The sequence below is a fragment of the Vombatus ursinus genome, unplaced genomic scaffold (assembly GCF_900497805.2).
Source record: "Vombatus ursinus unplaced genomic scaffold, bare-nosed wombat genome assembly UNPS02014832.1, whole genome shotgun sequence".
Taxonomy (NCBI): Eukaryota; Metazoa; Chordata; class Mammalia; order Diprotodontia; family Vombatidae; genus Vombatus; species Vombatus ursinus.
In genome coordinates this window covers 2,284,428-2,305,618 of record NW_020954610.1, presented here as the reverse complement: position 1 = coordinate 2,305,618, position 21,191 = coordinate 2,284,428, and the positions used below count along the sequence as shown (strand labels likewise).

The 21,191-nt window shown below is 37.6% G+C and overlaps 1 long non-coding RNA gene and 1 other non-coding gene across 2 annotated transcripts; both read left to right on the top strand.

The window, feature by feature from the left end:
* Window positions 1–15,429: 15,429 nt before the first annotated feature.
* TRNAG-CCC lies at window positions 15,430–15,499 on the top strand. The gene has a single exon. It is a non-coding gene; the product is annotated as a tRNA-Gly (tRNA).
* Window positions 15,500–16,681: 1,182 nt separating this feature from the next.
* LOC114025724 lies at window positions 16,682–20,335 on the top strand. The gene is made up of 3 exons (XR_003567064.1): window positions 16,682–16,774; window positions 19,007–19,113; window positions 20,297–20,335. It is a non-coding gene; the product is annotated as an uncharacterized LOC114025724 (long non-coding RNA).
* Window positions 20,336–21,191: the final 856 nt, after the last annotated feature.

The window sequence follows — 21,191 nt, the reverse complement described above, 5'->3', positions numbered from 1 at the left end:
GGAAACTCTTTCTACTGATGGAGGTTTACAATTTGTCTCTGACAGTAATTATTGTTAACAACAACAATAATAATATTATAATTATTATATTATAATATATAATTATTAATATATTTATATGTAATATGTACTATAATTTATATAATATATAATATATATTTATATAATTGTTATGTTATAATATAATATTAATTATTATTATAATAATAATCAACCAACATTGATACAATATTTCCAAAAGTCTTAGTGTGGTTTTAAGTATTTGGAGCTTAAATAGGTGATAATCCCAGGTCCATGTTAAAGACTAATACAAAAAGATTATATATGTAATATTTAATATGTAAAAGTGTACAACAATTAACCAACAATTATTTAAAATATTTAATACCCATTATGATTCCAGATGTGTAAAAATTATGATGGACTAAGTAATTCTAGCTGTGAATACTGTGTAAATCCCTTGACATCTCTTAGTATCAGTTTTCTCATTGGTGAAATGAGGATAATAATAGCAGCAGCACTTAACTTAAAGGATTGTTGTGAGATGATGTATGTAAAGTGCTTGCAAAGCTTAAAGCACCTATATACAGGGTGTCCCAAAAGTCTTAGTGCAGTTTAAAGCCATTTATAGTTTAAAGAGTCATCTGGTGGCACCAAGAGGTAAAGTGACTTGTCCAGTTTCATAAGTAGTATGTGTCAAAGGTGAAACTTGAACCCAGGTCAACAGTTTGACCTAGTTTTTAGCTTAAAACTGTACTAAGACATGATGACTAAAATTCAAGTCACCTGATAGCACAAGGAAGGCGTGATAGGTTTTACTGTGATAGAATAATATAGAAAAGTTACAAAAATCCTACAAGGCATATTGTGCGTATGTATAATATGTATTATATGTCGTATATGTCATGCACATTATCAATCTTCCTAGATTTGTCAGAACTCCAAAAACAAAGGGTGCCACAACTCTATTGACTTCTTTTGTGCCCAAGACCCAGAGTGTTGTGTGATTAAGTGACCCAAACAATTGTGGGAACTGAAGAGGATAAAAGCGTGAGATCGTTGAAGATTCTCACTCTTAGATTTTTCTCACCCTTCAGACTCAAGGAGCAAAATAGATTGCTCTCAGGTGCTAGAAAAGTTGACAGGTCAGATCCCAAAGTCCTTCCCAACTTCATCAAGTTGAGGTGTCAGTTTCCAGTTGGCTTATTCTCCTGAGTTCCTTGATCTTGGGGATATGGAGCCAAATTCCTTGTCCTGGGGTTTGAGAAGGCAGCAGTGTACAGTGGAAAAATTACTGGCTCTAGAGACGGATGATATGGGTTCAAAGCCTGCCTCTGATGCTTATTACCTGTTTGACTTCGGACAGGTCATTTAGCCTCGATGAGTCTCAGTTGCCTCATTTGTAAAATGAAGGCATCAGACTAGATAGAGCCTGAGATATCTTCGAGCTCAAGATCTATGTTCTTAGCACCTCTAGCAGTGAAATTTTAATTAATGAAAAAATCATAGGAATTTTTCGAGGGAAGAGCTTCATAGGTTCATGCAGGAAGGAGAGTATTTTCCTTTTAGTTATCTCGCATGATTGGTACCATCTTGGTTGGGGGGATTGGATTGGCTGTGGAGGAGTTGGGTTAAATTCCTTCCTTATCTCTGCTCTAGCAACTTCCCATATGACTCAGAAAGTACCTTAGAAACACAGTTGGAAGCAAGAGCTATGGAGACTGCCGGTTCCAGTGGGCATGTTTCTCTAGATAGTCTGAGAACAGACGGATTCAGATAGAGAATTTGGGAAGAGGGATGAAGTGATGGCCTTCTTTCCTGCCTTCCAGAATTGCAGGTAGTTCTAGAAGGTGTTCTTTTATAACTAGAAAGATTATAAGGGTGAATTTTTATAATTCAGAAAAGGCATATCATCTGATATATCTAGATGCCTTGGTTAGGGCATAACCTGGGATGAATGGCATCCTGATAGTATGGGTGAAGGACCACTAAATTAGGAGTCAGAAGAATTGGTTGCAAGTCCCGGTTCTACTATTTACCTATTTTATGATCTTGGATAATTCACATATCTTTGAGCCCAGAAATAATGATACCTATCCCACAGGGTTGTTGTAAGGATCAACTGAAATTATGTTAAAATTCTTTGCAAATGATTACTTCACAAGGCCCTTGAGGTCTTGCCATCTGCACTGCTAACTTTGTCTGCCAGAACCCAAGTACCAACTGACCTTTAGTTCTGTTCATGAATTGAACCCTCCTTTGTGTGATGTCTCCCTCAATCAAAGTGCAAGCTTGTTGACATCAGGGGCTGTCTAAATTTTCTATTTGTCATCTCAGTCTGTAGCACAGTGCTCAGCACCTACTAATGCTTACTAAGTGCATTTCCAATCCAATGATAAATCCCTCTACAAAAATAGGGTGGTATTACTGTCATCAATATGTAGCTTTTCCTCTGAGCTGCCTTCCACTTGGACACTCTCTGTTTGTAGGTTGGCTCCCCAGGGTGCAAATGTTCAAAGTACGCTTTGGATCAGCATTCCAAAAACTATAACTCATAAGCCTCAGCCAGTGAGTTCATTTGTCTTTAAGAGCCAGCAGATACAATTAGTTCAAAGCAAAGGCATTTAGTGAGATGGCATAGAAAGAACAGTAGCTACAGAACATTTCCCCTAGAATGGCTAAATAAATTTTGATATATGAAGGTAATGGAGCTTTTTTTTTTTTTTTTGGTATATGCATGTAAACTCTGCTTTAAGAAACAATGAAGATGATAAATAAAGAAAAGCATGGAAAGACTTACATGAGCTGATGCAAAATGAAGTAAGCAGAGCCAGGAAGTTAATATGCACCATGATTACAACAGTGTAAGTGGAAAAAAAACAACCACTACAAAACAACTGAAAATGAATGTTGTGAAATTATAAAGAATAATCTTGAGGGGCAGTGGATAGAGCTCTGGCCTTAGAGTCAGGAGGAATTGAGTTCAAATTTGACCTCAGACAGAGGTTTGATACTTACTAGCTGTGTGACCCTGGGCAAGTCACTTAACCCCGATTGCCTCATTAAGAAGTCAAAAAAAAAAAAAAAAGGAATGATCTTGGCCTGAAAGAAGAGATATGAGAAGAAACCTCCCCTACTCCTTTGCAGAGGTGAGTTGAGGGGGCTGTCTAAGGGCATGGAACATTGTATAAAGTTTTTTTTTTTAATTCATTAAAAAATTTAAATTTAATTTTTAATTTTGATGCTAGGTCTCCTTATCTCATCCTGGCTAGAAGTACAGTACCACTTGTGGGCTTTATTCCCACTATTGATCAGCACAGAAGCTTTGCTCTGGTCCATTTCTCAGTGGGCCGGTTTGACCTTCTTTAGGCAATCTGGTTCCCCCCTCATCTTCCACATCCTTCAAGCTGACCATACTGGTGTCCTTAGTATGCGTACATAGTAGACTTAGGCCTGCTATAACACAGAACTCCTGAGCTGAAGCAGTCCACCAACCCCAGCCAGACTAGTATCAGAGCTTAGAAGCATGAGCCACCAATCTTGGCAACATTGCATATAATGTAAGATTTTTGAATGTATCCATTGGTTTTGTTGAATTTTTTTCTCTTCCTCTTTTTATTTTTTTCTTTAAAAATTTTTATTATAAAGGGTCATTTTCTGGGAGAGAGAATACAGGGGAAACCGGGCAATGTTAAAACAAAAGATATTAAGAAAAATCTATTAAGATGTTACTCCCATAAACCTGGGGTACAATTACTCATAAAAGCAAACAACTTAAATGGGAAGAGTAGGTCCATGCCTAGAGTACACTGGTAGAGAAGCTGCCATAGAGAACTCATGTGACCAAGTTGACTCATGCATCTACAATGAAGGACTCCAATGTCGTTTCTCTTCCTGTGGTGTTTTCATGCTGATGCCCTTCAGGTACAGTGTATTTTTCCTGGTTAGATTGCTCAGCTGGGCTTCTCAGACCCACTCATTTCCCCAGCTAGACTTACACTTGCAAGACTGATTCTCACTTAAATCGATAGCTAACTCTTTTCTCTGCTGACTGGGGTTTCACTCTTCAAGGCCGACTCCCTGCCTGGTGAGGACATCTTTGCTTTTTAAAATGGTTCTAGAAGTGTGACTGAGCCTTCATCCAACCAATTGCTAGTCCTTCTAATTCTTTCATGCTTATCTGAGGAACTTTTTCACAGCTCTTAATGGAATAAATAAGCTACCTCCTAATATTATCAAGCTTCATTGAAAAATCTAATACTTCCTTTAAGATCCTAATACCTTCTTGCCTCTTGTTCCTAGGGAGGGAGTATATAGGCATCAATTGTTCTGGGGTATCCTTATCAGCTTCCTCCACTGAAAGTAAAATAATGGTGGCAACAATAATACTAGACAATCCTTTCCAACAAACGTTTATTAGTTGACTGTCCCAAAGCACTGTGCTAGGGCTAGGGTATACAATTACAAAATGAAAAATACTCCCTGTCCCCATCAGCTTATTGGGCAGGAGCAAAAACATATAAACAAATAAGTATATACACAATTATTTGAAGAGGGAGGGGGAGAAACCACCAAAAATTAAGGGAATCAGGAAAGATTTACTTTGGGAGTTGGCTCATGAACTGAGACTTACAGGAAGCTGGGAATTCTCAAAAGTGGAGGTGAGTAGGAGGTGAATTCTAGACATAGAATGTAGTCCATGCAAAGTCCTGAAATCTGGAGATGGAATGCTGAGTTCTGGGATCAAATCACAGGTTAGGGGGCAGTTACAATGGGGCATAGAATGTGTTCGTATTAAATAAATCTGGGAAAATAGACTAGAGTCCTATAAAGACTTTAAACAAGTTGAGAAATTTGTATTTTATTTTGGGAGAGGGGACACAACAGGAAACCCAATATGCTTGAGGGGCAGAGTGACATGGTCTAATTTATATCACCTGAAAGACTTAACTAAATCCACTTCAAGAACCAATTCTGAGATTTTAAAACTAGGGGTTTAAAGGGTACATCACAGAAGCCAAAGTCCTATTTTTTAGTGATGAAGGCAATTAGGTAAATTAATCCATTTCTAGAGCCTCGCATATAAGGGAATTAGGCAAGACAGAAGAAAACATGCATTGGTATTTTCTGTTTGAATACAGAGACATAGCTTTAAGCAGGAGTTCTTGACCTAGGCTCTGTGAACTTTTTTTTTTAATACCTTGGTAACTATTTTTTCAATAACTATGGTTTCCTCTGTAATTCTGTGTACTTTATTTTACATATTTAAAAACAATTCTTAGAAGGGGTCCTTGGGCTTCATTAGACTACCTAGAGGGGTTCATGATCCAAAAGACGTGAAGAACTCCTACATGAAAGGGTTAACAGAAATGCCTCTTGAATATCAGATACCAGAGAACCTAGTGATTGAGTCAAGAGCATTAAATATCATACTACTAGGACTATTAATAACCATGACCTTTGGATAATCAAGGTAAGAATGTTTTTATTCTTCTTGATCAACTTGCTTTGGGGAAACTGTAACAAAAATCCACATTTTTATCATGTCTTAAGATTTACAGAGTGCTTTCCTCAAAACCACCCTATGGGTCTGGTAGTATGGTTATTAGGTTGTAAGGATCAATTAAGACCATGTGAAAATGCTTGGTAAATGGTGAAACACTATACAAATGTAAAAAGGTATCAATAAAAACAATGATAATAGTACCATAGTAATCCAATCCAACAACCATTTACTAAGGGTCTTCTGTGTGCTAGATACCTTTCCCTCTTCCCTCCTTCCAAACTCCTGACTTTAATTTTCGAGTCCAGATGTCCATTGTCCATTAAAAGAAATCTGACCTAGCCTCTCTTGAGATACTTAGTCCTGGTACCTACTCTCAAGAAACTTATGTTCTATTGGGAATTTACAACATGTACAAGTATATACATGATAATTTGAGGAGGAAGAGTATACTAAGGGCTAGGGGAATCAGAAAAGGCTTCCAATATCAGATGACCCCTGAGTTGAAGGCAAGATTGTAAGAGGTGGAAGTAAAAAGGAAGGGCATTCCAGGCACAAAGGAAATACTATGCAAAGTACAAAGACCAGCGATGGAATGCTGAGTTTGGGGCTATAGCAACTAGATCAAGTAGAGTGGAATGAAAAGTGTATGGTACAGATGAGGAAATTGAGGCTCAGAGGAGATAAGTGACCTATCCATGATGGATTAATCAATAAACATTTATTAAGAGCATATTATATTCTAAGCACTATTCTAGGAGCAGGGAAAGTATAGACAAAAATTAAATTGTTCCTGCCCTCAAGGGGCTTATATTCCAATAAAACAAATATATATAAATCAGTAAACATTTATTAAGCACTGTCTATGTACTAGCATTTTGCTAGGTATGGGGATTACAGTAACAACAATCCCTGCTCTATAAACAAATAATGAGGTAGGATATTTGACTACATAGGAGATAAATAAAAACACACACATATGCACAAAATAATAACACTATAACCCACCAACTTCTTTCTTTTTATTTTTTACTAAGGAACCCAATTTTATTGAAATAGTTATCAAAATATTTTTGTTTTTTTTTAAAATAAGTTTTTATTGATATTTTGTGGTTTTTTTTATTATCTTCATAGTCATCCTAAATGTCTCTTCCCTTCTCCTTCCCAGAGGTTATTCTAACAATAGTATTTTTTAGAGAGGAAAAAAAATGAGCACAACTGATAGATACACTGAAAAAGTCCAAAAAATTGTGCAGTGTGTAATACCTATGGACCTCTCACCTCCACAAAGGGATCATTGTCTCATATCTCTTCATTAAAGTCCTGCTTGATTTTTTATAATTTTGTTATATTCACTTTTGATTTTTTTTGGTGTGTAGTCATTCTTTCCATTTACATCAATGTATTCATTGTGTATGTTGTTCTCTGGATTCTGCTTACTTTACTCTGCAGTGAGTCATTTAGGTCTTTCCTTGCTTCTCTGTAGATATCACATAAATTATTTCTTACAAAACAATAATGTTCCATCACATTCATTTACCATAATTTGTTTAGCCATTATCCATTTGATGGGTACCTCTATTTCCAATTCTTTGGTATTGCAAAAAATGCTACTATAAATATTTTTGTGTGTATGGGGATTTTCATCTTATTGATGGCTTCCTTAAGGTATAAACCCAGTAAAGAAGCCTCTGGTTCAAACGGCTCAGACATTTTAGTCACTTTATTTGCATAATTCCAAACTACTTTCCAAAATGGTTGTACAGTACTCTACCAACAATATATTAGTGTGCCTATCGTTCTACAACCATCTAACATTGACTTTGCTATTTTTTGTTATTTTGCAAATTTATAGACTATGACGTGAAACCATAGGATTGTTTTGATTTGTATTTATCTTATTATTAGTGATTTGAAGCAGTCTTTCTTGTGGTTGTGAATAATTGTAGTTATTTTGAGAACTGTTTGTTCATATCTTTTGACCACTTATCTATTGACGAATGACCATTAGTCTTATGTGTATATTTATTAATTGTTTATATATCTTGGGTGCCAAACTCATATAAGATAAATAGGAATAGTTTTTTTTCTCCTTACCTATATTTAAGCCTTGAATTTCTTTCTCTCTTCTCATTGCTGTTGCTAGCATTTCCAGAACTTTATCAACTAACAGTGGAAGAGAGTAGGCATCCTTGCTTTACTCTCATACTTATTGCGGAAGGTTCTACTGTATCCCTATTGTATATGGTGTTTGCTTTTGGGTTTTGATAGATTTTTTATGATATTAGAAAATGTCCCACGATTATATGTTTGATGTGGTTTTTAGCATGAAAAGTATTTTGTCAAAGGCTTTTTCTGTATCTATTGAGATGATCATGTGGCATTGGATGTTTTGATTATAAATGATCAACTATGTTGTTTTTCTATTGTTGAATGATGAATCTCCTTTATAAATCCTACTTGGTAATAATTAATAACTTGACTAAATCATTGTAGTCTGTTTGACAGGATTTTGTTTAAAATTTCAACATCTTTCACAAGCATTTATTAACTCAACAAGCATTTATTAAACACCTACACAGTTAAGATTTGGGGATAAAAAGAAAGGTAAAAAACCCCAAAACAGTCCCTGATTTCAATGAGTTCAAAGTCTAATGTGGGAGGCAACATTTGAAAACTTTGTACAAGTAAAATATGTGCAGGATGAATTAGAGATAATCAGCAGGGAAAAGGCACTAGCGTTAAGAGAGATCAGGAAAGACTTCTTGTTGAAGGTGGGATTTTAACTGAGGCTTGAGGAAGCCAGGGAAGCCAAGAGGTGGAGATGAGGAGGGAGAGAATTCTAGGCAGTGGGAAATTGCTGGAATTTGCTGGAATTTCAAGAATTCCAGCCAGTGAAAATGTCCAGAGGAGGATAGAGTTTCTTATTTGAGGAACAGCAAGGAAGTGTCACTGAATAATAGAGCATGTTGAGGGGAGTAAGTAATAAGAACACAGGAAAGGCAGAAAGGGGCCAGATTTTAAAAGCCTTGAAGTGCCAAGCAGATTTTATATGTGATCCTAGATCCATTGGAGTTTATTGAATGGGGTGTGTGTGTGTGAAATGCTTATATATGTCTTTTAGGAAGCTCAAATTGTCAGTTAACCAAAGGATGCATTCTCTAAGAAAAATGGCTGGAAGATGGGAGAAGACAACATAAGTTGGGAAGGGCCATCTTACTTTAAAAGCTAGCAGAACTGGGCTGGTGTAAATCTTTAGAAGGAAAGAAAAATAGAGAGATGTTTTTAACAGTAGGTAAAATGGTCCAAGATTCTATTTTAGGCTTTTTAACAAGTCCAACTCTGCTAATCAGAGCTCTCTCCACAGCAGGCAGATTTCCAGTTAAACTAGTTTTCAGAGGCTGGTATTCTAAAAACAGAGTTGAGATGGAGATGTCTTCCTGGGCTTTGTCATGTTTTTTGCCAAATTCTTTTCTTCTTCTTCCTTCCCCCTCAAGTATCTACTTTAATTTTCCAGTTTTGATATCCATTAAATAGAGAACCCTGACCTCTCTTTTCCTGGGTCACTTAGACCTAAATCCTCCAATTACTGTTTGACCGGGTGCTGTTACCCTGCAGGCCATTGCAAGAGCCTTCTTTTAACTAGAGCCCCAGGTACTTTAGTATGTGGTGTTCAAGAAGAGTGCTGGTCTCATTTTGAATCAACCCCCCTAAATTTGTCTTGAATTTCAAAGCCCCAATATGTATTTTTCCATCTGAGACTAAACTTCTGGGTCCCTACCTCATTTTCTTCCTTCATTTTTTGGGGGGGGGGGGTGGTGTTATTATGTGTGAAGCCTCTGGGTGATGTTCATCTTCTCTCCTCATGTCCTTGACCAATTTACTTTATTCAGGTTAATTGGACATCTCTATTATTACTCTGAAAATGGGGCCACCCTAGTAGTCCCCCCACAGAACCAGCACAGTGCTGATCATCTGTGGGTGTTCACTTACAGGTGCAGGTGAATAAACATTTACATAGGTTTGTTCTTTCCAAGGCTTTCACATTATACCATCTGGGGCTAACAAAAGCAAGCTTTTCCTGCTATCTTGTCTGATTATATTATGCTACAACAGTAGAAGAAAAATGAGCATGAGTGTGTGCCTCAATCAACAAACATTTATTAAGTACTTATGTGCAAGGCCCTGTACTAGGTGATAAGAATACAAAAGCAAAACAGAAACAGACCCTGGCTTTAAGGAGAGTTCACTCTACTGGGAGGACACAACATGTATACACATGTGTGCATATACAGATTAATGCAAAGTAACTTCAAGACTGAGGGACAGCTAATAAACTGAGTGAATAGGGACATTGGGAAAGACCTCTATGTAAAGCAGGGCTTATAATCTTTTTTTATGTCTTTACCCCTTTAACAGTTTAACAAAGCCTATCTACTCCTCAGAATGTTTATATGTGTATATATATATGTATATATGTATATATAATACATAGGATTACACATGAAACAAATTATACTGAAATATAGTTATCAAAATAGTTTTTCCTTAATGGTATTTTATTTTTTCCAGTTACATGTAAAGATAGTTTTCAACATTCATTTTTGTGAAATTTTGAATTCCAAATTTTTCTCCCTACCTCCCTTCCCTCCCCTTTCCCAAGACAGCAAGCAATCTATCAAAATATTTTTTAAAAAAAGTTCATGAATGCCAAATTAAGGCATCCTGCCACCTGAATCGTGTCTCAAAGAAAACCAGGGATCCCAACGGGTGTAGGTAAGAAGAAAATATATTCTAGGCTTTGGGGACCACTTGGGAAAAGGTCAAGAAGTGGGAGATAAAAATATCATGTATGGGAAATGGCAAGTAGGTCAGTTTGCCTGGAATGAATAGTATGAATGGAGGTAGTATAGAATAAGGCTGGAAAGGTAGGTGGGAGCCAGATTATAATGGGTTTCAAATTTTAGAATTTTGTATGTAGAGGCAATAGGGAGACGTTGAAAACTTTTGAGTGGAAGGAGGGTTGTGGTCAGATTTCTGTTTTAGGAATATGAATTTACGGGGCAGCTAGGTGGCGCAGTGGATAGAGCATCAGCCCTGGATTCAGGAGGACCTGAGTTCGAATCTGGCCTCAGACACATAACACTTACTAGTTGTATGACCTTGGGCAAGTCATTTAACCCCATTGCCTAGTCAAAAAAAAAAAAGGAATATGAATTTAGTAGCTATGTGGAGAATGAATAGGCATTCATTAAACTCTTACTTTGTGACAGGAACTGTATTAGGTGCTGAGGATACAAATACCAAGAATGAAATACTCTCTATTCTTTTTTTTGTTTGTTTTTAGGCAACTGGGGTTAAGTGACTTGCCCAGAGTCACACAGCTAGTAAGTGTTAAGTGTCTGGTCTGAGACTGGATTTGAACTCAGGTCCTCCTGGTGCTAGACCTGGTGCTCTATCCACTGCACCACCTAGCTACCCCAGCAATCTCTACTCTTAAGGAGCTTATAGGGAGACCATACTTATAAGGGAATAGTGATCAAGGTAAGGGAATTTTGGTCTGGGGAGTTGTAGGGATGGCGAGTTGATCCCTAGGGAAGCAGATTGCCATGCTTTTTACAGAAACAATGGCAGTATTGATTTGATTACTGTTCTCAGGGGAAGGGATTACTCAAGTGCAGCAGAGCAAATGGCAAGATGCCTTGGGTGGATGGTTGAATGGGAGGTGAAGCAAGGTCTGAGGCCATCCGGACATCCCTCTTAGCAGAGAGGGGATGGACACCAGATGCAGAACACTGAGACATAGAATTTCAGCCTTGTTTTGCTTGACTATACCTGTTATAGAGGACAGCTTTTATTAGGGGAAGGGGAATTATGAGGAATTGGGAAATGTAATGATAGAGATTTTGAAAAGGAAAAAAAAAAAGAGTATCAATGAAATATTTAAACCATACACAGAAGAGAGCAGAAGAGGGTTCAGAAGGAGACACAGACAAGCAGAACAAAGTCTGCTGGGTTAAATTTAACATATTCTTAAAAAAAATAAGCCTTAAGTAATAGAGATTCACAGCTCTAAATATTTTTTGTCTTTTTATGTCCTCCATATGTGGAAATTTTTCGTGTTTGTTGATGTCTGTTAAGTTTATAATTTAAAAAAAAGAATGTTTTTGGAAAAAATAGCTACAGTGGGCTAGGTCAGTTTTCACTCATGTACTCACTGAAAAGACAGCTTAGGCCCAGCGCAGTGAAACTAAAACTAAGTGAATTAACTGGGAGCAGGTGAAGCCATAGTGAGGGGCAGCATGGGACAGATGTATTAAAGAAGAGAGAGGTTAGGTAGTGTATTGGATAGAGCACTGAACCTGTAGTCAGGAATTCAAATCCTGCTCTGGACGCTTATCATCTGTGTTACTTTGGACAAGTCAAATAACCTTTGTTTGCCTCAATTTTCTCATCTGTGAAAGGGGGATAATAATAGTATCTCCTCTTCCCATTTTTATGATCTCTTTTGGATACAGCTCTAGAAGTGCTATTGCTGGGTCAAAGGGTATGTACAATTGAACAAGTTGCAGCATATGATTGTGATAAAATACTATTTTTTTTAAGGCAATTGGGGTTAAGTGACTTGCCCACGGTCACATAGCTAGTTAAGTGTCAAGTGTTTGGTCTGAGACCGGATTTGAACTCAGGTCCTCCCGACTTCAGGGCCAGTGCTCTATCCACTGTGCCACCTAGCTGCCCTGATAAAATACTATTTTGCTATAAGAAATGATGAGGAAGTGGATTTCAGAAAAACCTGGAAAGACTTGCATGGACTGATGCTGAGTGAAGTGAGCAGAACCAGGAGAATGTTGTACACAGTAACAGCCATGTTGTGCAATGACTAACGTTGAGAGACTTAGCTCTTCTCAGCAATGCAAGGATCTAAGACATCTCCAAAGGTCTCATGATGGAAAATGCTCTCTACATCCAAAGAAAGAACTATGGAGTTTGAATGCAGATCGAAGCATACTATTTGCTAGTTTTTTTTCTTCTGTTGTGTTTTGTTTTCTCTTTCTTGTGGTTCCTCCTATTGGTTCTAATTCTTACTTACAACATGATTAATGTGAAAATATGTTTAATAGGAATGTATATGTATAGCATATATCAGATTGTGCACCGTCTTGGGAAGGGAGAGGGGAGAGAGAGGGAAAAAAATTTAAAACTCAAAAGTTTATGGAAGTGATTGTTGATAAATTAAAATAAATTAATTAAAAATAATAGCACCTCCTCTCAGAGTTGTTATGAGGATTAAATGAGATAATATTTATGAAGTACTTTGTAAAACTCAGAGAGTCATATAAATACAGGCTAGCATCATCATCATTATTACTGACTAATGGTGTATCACACATCATTAATGAAATTACCAATTCATTTTAGGTTCTAGTTCTTTTGTGCCTTGGTAGGGGTTGATATTTGGTGTTTAAGGCTCAGAGAACCTAGTTGGCTTTTCTTTATCCAGAGATGAGCAGAATTTCTAGATTGCAGGAGTGGGGAACCTGCATCCTTGAAGCCACATTTGGCCCTCTACATCCTCAAGTGTGGCCCTTTGACTGAATCCAAACTTCACAGGGAATTTGTTCCGTAAAGTCAAGAACTCTGGTCTCAAGGTTACATGCAGGGGTAATAATAAGAGTAAGCCTGTATTCTACTTTTCATTTCAGTGACGCAGGTCTGCGAGAGTAGCATCCTCCCTGGGAAGATTCGGTAGTCCATTTCCCTCCCTCTCTATGGACTATTTTCAGGCTCTGAGTGTTCTGCCTGCCTCTTGAATCTAATGTATTCTGCACTTCTAGTGTCAGTCTTGGATAATTATAATGGCTTCAAAGGATAAGAGAACAGAATAGGAAAATCAAGAATTGGTAACTTTAAAGAGGGAGAATAATGAAATATGAACTTAAAAAAATTCCCAATTTAAAGTAGCCCAACTCCTACTCCCCTTGGTCCTATAAACTGCTGTTTGGATTCAAAGCTCTTTATGACCCAGTCCATCCTACCTTTCCAGTTTTCTTGTATCTGATTCTCTGTTGCAAACTCTAAGATCCAGTTACATTAGCTTACTCGAAGTTCCTTTAATATATTCCTCTGGTTTCCTTGCCTTTGCACTGGCTGTCCACCATGCCTGGAATATCTGTCCTCTTGCCTCCTCTTTTCACCTACCCCCCAGCTCCTTTCAAGACTCAGCTCAAGACCCACCTTCTGCCGGAGGCGTTACCTAGTCCTCCCATACCTTCCAGGGATTGCTATCATCTATTCTGTTTATATCTTATTTATTCCTAGTCACCGCAGTTAGAATGTGAAGTCCTGCGGCAGCTAGGTGGTTCATTGGATAGAGCACCAGCCCTGAAGTCAGGAGGACCTGAGTTCAAATCCGGCCTCAGACCAAACACTTGACACTAGCTGTGTAACCATGGGCAAGTCACTTAACCCCAATTGCCTAAAAATACTTAAAAAAAAAATTAAAAAAAAAAAGAGAGACTGAACTTTTAGGGGCAGCTAGGTGGCACAGTGGAGAGAGCACCAGCCCTGAAAGTCAGGAGGACCTGAGTTCTAATCTGATCTCAGACCAAACACTTGACACTTACTACCTGTGTGACCCTGGGCCAGTCACTTAACCCCAATTGCCTAAGGGGAAAAAAAAAGAATGTGAGATCCTTGTGGGCAGACATTGCTTTTACCTTTCTTGTTATCCATAGTTCCTAGCATAATTCCTGGCATAGTAAATACTTAATAGTTTTTGATTGATTGATTGATTGGTGTAGGTTAGGGTTCTTAACCTTTTTTGTATCAGGGACCCCTTTGAAAGTCTGGTGAAGCTTATGGGCCTTGTTCTCAAAATAATTTTCTAAAAATTCATAATTGAAGGAAATGGTAAATTTCAGTAATTTTCCCCATCTAGGTTCACTGATACTCACCCAATCCCCTTGAAATTGATCCATGGACCCCAGGTTAAAAAGCCCTGCAGATTTATCTCTTGAGATTTCTTCCAGCTCTGGGTCCTGTAAAAGAGTGAAGATGAAGTGCCTCCTAGGACAAAGGCAGCTGTCTGCTTGTAGAACGAGCTGGCCATGGGGGGCAGGTCTGGATTTCTCTAACGTGGCCCTGAGGTTTTTAGGCAATAGTGCTACTGTGTCTTGGCATGCTGATTTGGAGGGATTGTTGTAGAATGCACCAAGTGAGGGATGGCAAATCACTTTGCCCAGCTCTGAAAATGAATCATATCAGCAATTACTTGTTTCTTGGAGAAGAGAAACAGTAGAACAGGAAGTCGTAGATCATTTTCATAAATAGCACCAGAGATCTAGAGTTGGAAAGACTCTCAGAGGCCATCTTGTTCAAACCCCTCATTTTATTGATGAAGAAACTGAGACCTAGGGAAGTTAAGTGACTTGTCCAAGGTCATACCGGTAATAAATATCAGAAGCGGGATGGAACCCAGGTCCACAGACTCTAGAGCCAGTGCTTTTTCCTATCACATTTAAGTGTGTTTCTCAAAGCCTTGTGAAGTGTTAATCCCATTTTAGATATGAAGAAACTGAGATATGGCGAGATTAAGTGACTTGTTCAGGATCTAATAAGTATAAGGACCAGGAGTAGAACCCAGGTTTCTTGACTCCGAATCCTACACTCATTCACCTGTGCTCTACTGCCTCTCTAAAATCCAAACAGATGACCTCAGTTTCTTTGTCTGTCAAATGGGGAGATTAGATTAGTGGCTGAAGTCCCTAGCAGCTCTACAGCTATAATTCCTTATCATCAGGCTTACAAAACCATCAAGTTTTTGTCTTTACCCTTGTGCCCTCCCCACCTTGTAATTTATTTGATGCCATCTTTTGTCTATTGAAAATCGCCATGGTTATGTCCTGACTGAAATTGTTTCATGGGCATTGGTGGTTCAGTGGTAGAATTCTCACTTCCCATGTGGGAGATTGGGTTCGATTCCCGACCAATGCAGTCATATTTAGGGGCAGCTAGGTGGTGCAGTGGATAGAGCACTGGGCCTGGAGTCAGGAGGACCTGAGTTCAAATCAGGCCTCAGACACTCACTAGCTGTGTGACTCTGGGCAAGTCACTTAATCCCGATTGCCTCACACCCCCCAAAAAAAAAATTGTTGAGAAGTATATAGCACTTTGTCCGTGGAAAGCATCTCTTTAATTCTCCTTGGGTGAAAGTGCAAGGGAAAAAATGTGCGAAATAGTTAAGACAGACCTGAGAAAGAAAGAATGAAATTATACTGAAATTAATATGCTTGTTTTTTGGGGGGGGGGGCAAAAATTTCTTGAGATATAAAAGAATAGAGCCCAAACATTTTACTGAGGTAGCATGGTCCAGTGGAAAGAGCATTACTGACTGGAGTCAGAATAGTTGGGTTCAAACCCTGCCTGTGATGCTTGCTACCTCTCTGCCCTTGGACATTCAATCAAAAAATATTTTATCAAGTGCCCACTAAGTGCTAGGCACTTGGCAAGGTACTGGAGATATAAAGTGGAAAATGACGACAGTCTTCCCACTCTCAAAGAAACTTACATTCTATTGGCAATTCACTCAACCTCCCTGGGTCTCAGTTTTCTTTTCAGTGAAATGAGGGGTTTGTACGAGATGAACTTTGGGGTCCTTTTTTTTTTTTTTGGTAAGGCAGTTGGGGTTAAGTGACTTGCCCAAGGTCATACAGCTAGTACATGTCAAGTGTTTTGGTCTGAGGTCGGATTTGAACTCAGGTCCTCCTGACTTCAGGGCCGGTGCTCTATCCACTGCGCCACCTAGCTGCCCCAATGCTTTTTTTTGGGAGGGGGTCCTTTCCAACGCTGGATCTAGGATCCCAAGAACAGAATGCCTTTTGGCCCACTAAGTCATTTGGATCACCAGCCTGAGCTGTGAGCCACATAATCTAAGGTAACTGAGCAGTCAAACCTGCTTCCAAAAATGTAGATCACTTAAGATAAGCCTCATGCTTTTTGTATGATTTCTTGTTTATAGAGCACTGCTGATACTTTAAGTGATGGGCAATGCTCTTGGAAGGTATGCTTTCCCTTCTCAGGGAGTGCTGATTGTTAGATAAGGAGAAAAAAAACCCAAAGCTGTGAAAGGCAGAAACATCCAGGTGGAAATGGACTTTTATCCGGTTTGCTGTTTTTCACAGGAACGTTCCCTGAAAACTTATTCTGGAAAGGCTTTCTACTAACTTTAATGAAGAGAATTTTTAGCATTTTCAGATTAACCAGAAAGAGGTAAGTTCTTAAGAATTCTTCAAGTACCTACTGTGTGCAAAGTTGAAGGCAGCATGAAACAAAGGAAAGAATGCTGCATTTGGAGTCAGAGAATGAGAGTTCAATTCTTAGCTATTCCACTTACTACCTGTGAAGCCTAGGGAAAGCCATATTATTTCTCTGAGCCTCAGTTTCCTCCTTTGAAAAATGAGGGCATTGGACTAGATGACCTCCAAGGTACCTTCTAGCTGTGAATTTATGCCTATGAACATATCAGTTGTTGTGGTAAGATACTAAAGAATGCACACATATGGTGTCTGCACACATATGGGGGCTTACAGTCTAGTTGGGGAGATAACATCCATGCTGGCAAAACATTATCAACCAGTGAAAAATTACAAAGAAGTAGAATGAGGAACCCTTGCATTTAAAGTCAATATGAATATATTATGGTTATTAATAAATTGTTAACAATATGATCAACAAAACTATAAGATTTTATCTGACTATATGAGTGGATCATTGCCTCTAGATGCAATTCATAGAACCCACAGCTCTTTGAGCAAAAAAAAAAAAGCTTCAGTTTAACTTAAATGGGCCAGAAAAGGGTCATTTTCTTAATGAAGAATGCCTGAGAGGGATAGGACTCCCTCGGGAGGACCATATGCTAGTCGGTGCCTGCTCCATTGAGTTGTGGATCAATGTGTCCACATATGTGGACAACTGTAGAGCAGATGAGCCCTGGGAATCTTAGAAGGAGTGATGCAATGGTTTGAGGAGGATGGAAATTTGCTTTGAAACTGAACTTTAGAACCCTCAGCATTATATCTCCATTATGTAGACCAAACAAAATTATTTTTAAGATTTTCAAAAGTCTAGGATCCCCTAGGGAATATATTGGTACATCCTTCTTAGGATCATAGATTTAAGTCAGAAGAGTTGTATTAAAAGGCTGCTAGTTGGCTATAGACTTGATGTGTCTCCACTTACCTGATGGATCCAGGAGCAGATATCAAGTTCATACTCATCTATACTTGTAGATGTCTCTGGGACAGCCTAGAGTCCACTTGTGCCAGCTTGGAATGTCTTACCACCTGCTACATACCTAAATTTGTATGGGTACAGGGATGGTACCAAAAAGGTTATTTCATTGTCTTTTATTCCTGGGACTATCAAATGATGCTACTTTCTAAACAAATATGTCAGAACTTACACATTCCAGTGAGTACTGTCTTCTTCAAAGTAGTCACCTCAGAAGGCCATGTACTTATTCCAGTAATGTTGCTATCATTCAGGGTAGTTGCAGAACTCCTCTTCTAAGATTGCATTCATTGCCAATTTAAGAGCAACACAAGCAAATGAGTCTTATTACTTTTTTAGCTTTTATTTTTTTTGAAGATTAATGTTTTAAAGTTTTGATTTTTACACTACATTCATTTTTAAATATGCTCTTTCCCTTTCCCCTCTCCATTGAACCTTTCTTTGTAACAATGATTTAAAAAGAGGTTAAGTAAAACTAAGGAACACACTGACAATGTCTGACAGCATAAGCAAAATTTCATGCCTGTAATACCCCATTAAAAGAAGTGAAAAGTGCATTTTCTCATCACTTTTCTGGACCAAATTGGTCATTATAATTATAAAACGTCCAGGTCCATTTTATGGTTCTTTTCACTTATGGTGTTATAGCCTTCATGTATATGACTTCCTAGTTCTTCTTTCACTTTGTATCAATTCTTATGTCTTCTCATGTTTCGATGAATTCTTCAAATTCCTAATTTCTTACAAAGAAATAATAGTACATTTATCAATTAGTCAATAAGCATTATTATGTGCCATGCAGTGTACTACATGCAAAGGATGCAAAAAAAGGCAAAGGTAGTCCCTGCCCTCAAGGAGTTTATATTCTAATAGGGGGGATAATATGAACATAAATATAGACTATGTGAAAAGTAACTTTAGAAGGAAAGGCAGTAGCACCTGGGGGAGGAGGGAAGAACCAAGGGAGGGGCCAGAAAAGGTATCCTACAGAAGGTGGCATTTGAGCTAAGTCTTTAAGGAAGGTCAGGGATTCTAAGAGGCAGAAGTGGGGAGGGAGAGTTTTCCAGGCATAGGGCATAGTACAAAGGCACAGAAATGGGAAATGGAGAGTTGTGTGTGAAGAACAGCAAGTAAGCCAGGATGACTGAACCATAGAGTGCATGAAAAGGAATAATGTGTCAAATGCCAAATGGAGTTTATACTTGATCCTAGAAGTAGGAAAGCCCCTGGAGTTTAGGAGAATCACTTTGGCAGCTGTATGAAACATGCATGAAGAAAGACCTGGAAGAAGATCAGTGAGGAAACAGTCCATATGCAGAGTGAGTAGGACCTGAACCAGGGTACTTGATATACAGTAGATGAATGGGGAGAAAGGGGATATATCCAAGAGATTGTGGAGGAAAAAAAAACAAGAAGATGTAATAACCAATTGGATATGTGGGATGATTATAATCTTAGTTCTGAATTTTTTTGAGTTGTTTGCAAAAATCAAATCCAACAGCCAAAGCAATACTTAGGGGAAATTTTATATCTCTAAATGTTTATTTCAATAAAAGAGAGAAAAGCAGATTAATGAATTGAGCATACAGCTAAAAAAAACTAGAAAAAAATTTTAAATCCCCAATTAGGTACCAAAATGGAAATCCTGAAAATCAAAGGAGAGATTAATAAAATTGAAAGTAAAAACAACAACAACAAGAAGCCATCAAACTAATAAACAAAACTAGGAGCTGGTTTTAGGGGAAAAAACAAATAATAAAATAAATAAACCATTGGTTAATTTAATTTAAAAAAAAGATGAAAACCAAATTACTAGTATCAAGAATTAAAAAGGTGAATGAATCACCAATGAAGATGAAATTAAAGCAATTATTAGGGATCATTTTGCCCAATTATATGCCAGTAAAACTGACAATCTAAGTGAAATGGATGAATATTTACAAAAATATAAACTTCTCAGATTAACAGAAGAGGAAATGGAATACTTAAATAACACTATCTTAGAAAAAGAAATTGAACAGGAAAATGATAAATGTTGGTGATGTGGGAAAATTGGAACACTAATGTATTACTGGTGGAATTGTGAACTGATCCAACCATTCTGGAGAGCAATTTGAAACTATGCCTATAACTATAAAATTGTGCATGACCTTTGACATAGCAATACCACTTCTAGGTCTGTATCCCAAAGAGATCATAAAAATGGGAAAAGGACCCACGTGGACAAAAATTTTAAGAGCAGCTTTTTTTTTTTTTGTGGTGGCAAAGAATTAGAGATTGAGGGGATGCCCATCAATTGGGGAATGGCTGAACAAATTGTGGTATATCAGTGTAATGGAATACTATTGTCCTATAAGAAATGATGAGCAGGTAGACTTTAGAAAAACCTGGAAAGACTTATATGAACCGATGCTGAGTGAAGTGAGCAGAACCAGAAGAACATTGTACACAGTAACAGCCCCACTGTGCGATGACTGATTTTGTTGTCTTATCTCTTCTCAGGAATACAAAGATCTAAGACAACTCCAAAAGACTCATGATGGAAAAAACTATTCACATTAAGAGAAAGAACTATGGAATCTGAATGCTGATGGAAGCATACTGTTTGATCTCTTTTTCTTTTGTTGTTTTATTTCTTCTTTCTTGTGGTTCTTCCCATTAGTTCTAATTTTTCTTTACATCATGACTAATGTGAAAATATGCTTAATATGAATGTATAAGTAGAGCCTATATCAGATTGCATGCCATCTTGGGGAGGAGGGGAGAGGAAAAGGAGAAAATTTAAAACTCAAAAGCTTATGGAAGTGAATGTTGAAAACTAATAATAAATAAATAAATAAATAAATAGTTAAAAAAAAGAAAAAGTAAAAGAAATTGAAAAAGCCATTAATAAGTTACCTAAGAAAAAAATCCTCAGGGCCAGATGGATTCATACGTGCATTCTACCAAACATTTAAGAAACAGTTAATTCCAATATTATATAAACTATTTGAAAAAATAGGGCAAGATGGTATCTTACCTAATTCCTTTTATGACAAAAATATGGTTTTGATACCTAAACCAAGGGGAGCAAAAACAGAGAAAGAAAACTATGGACCATTTTCCTTAATGAATATCAATGCAAACATTTAAAATTAAACTGAAGCAATGAGATTACAGCAATATATCACAAAGATCATACATTATTACCACGTGGAATTTATAAAAGGAAGGTAGGGTTAGTTCAATATTAGGAAAATTATCAGCATAATTGACCACAAAAAAACAGTAACAAAAATCATATGACTCCATAGAAAAAAGCAGAAAATACAACACCCATTAGTATTAAAAACACCAGAAATCATAGGAATCAATGGAGCCTTTCTTAAAATTCTAAGTGGTATCTATCTGAAATCAA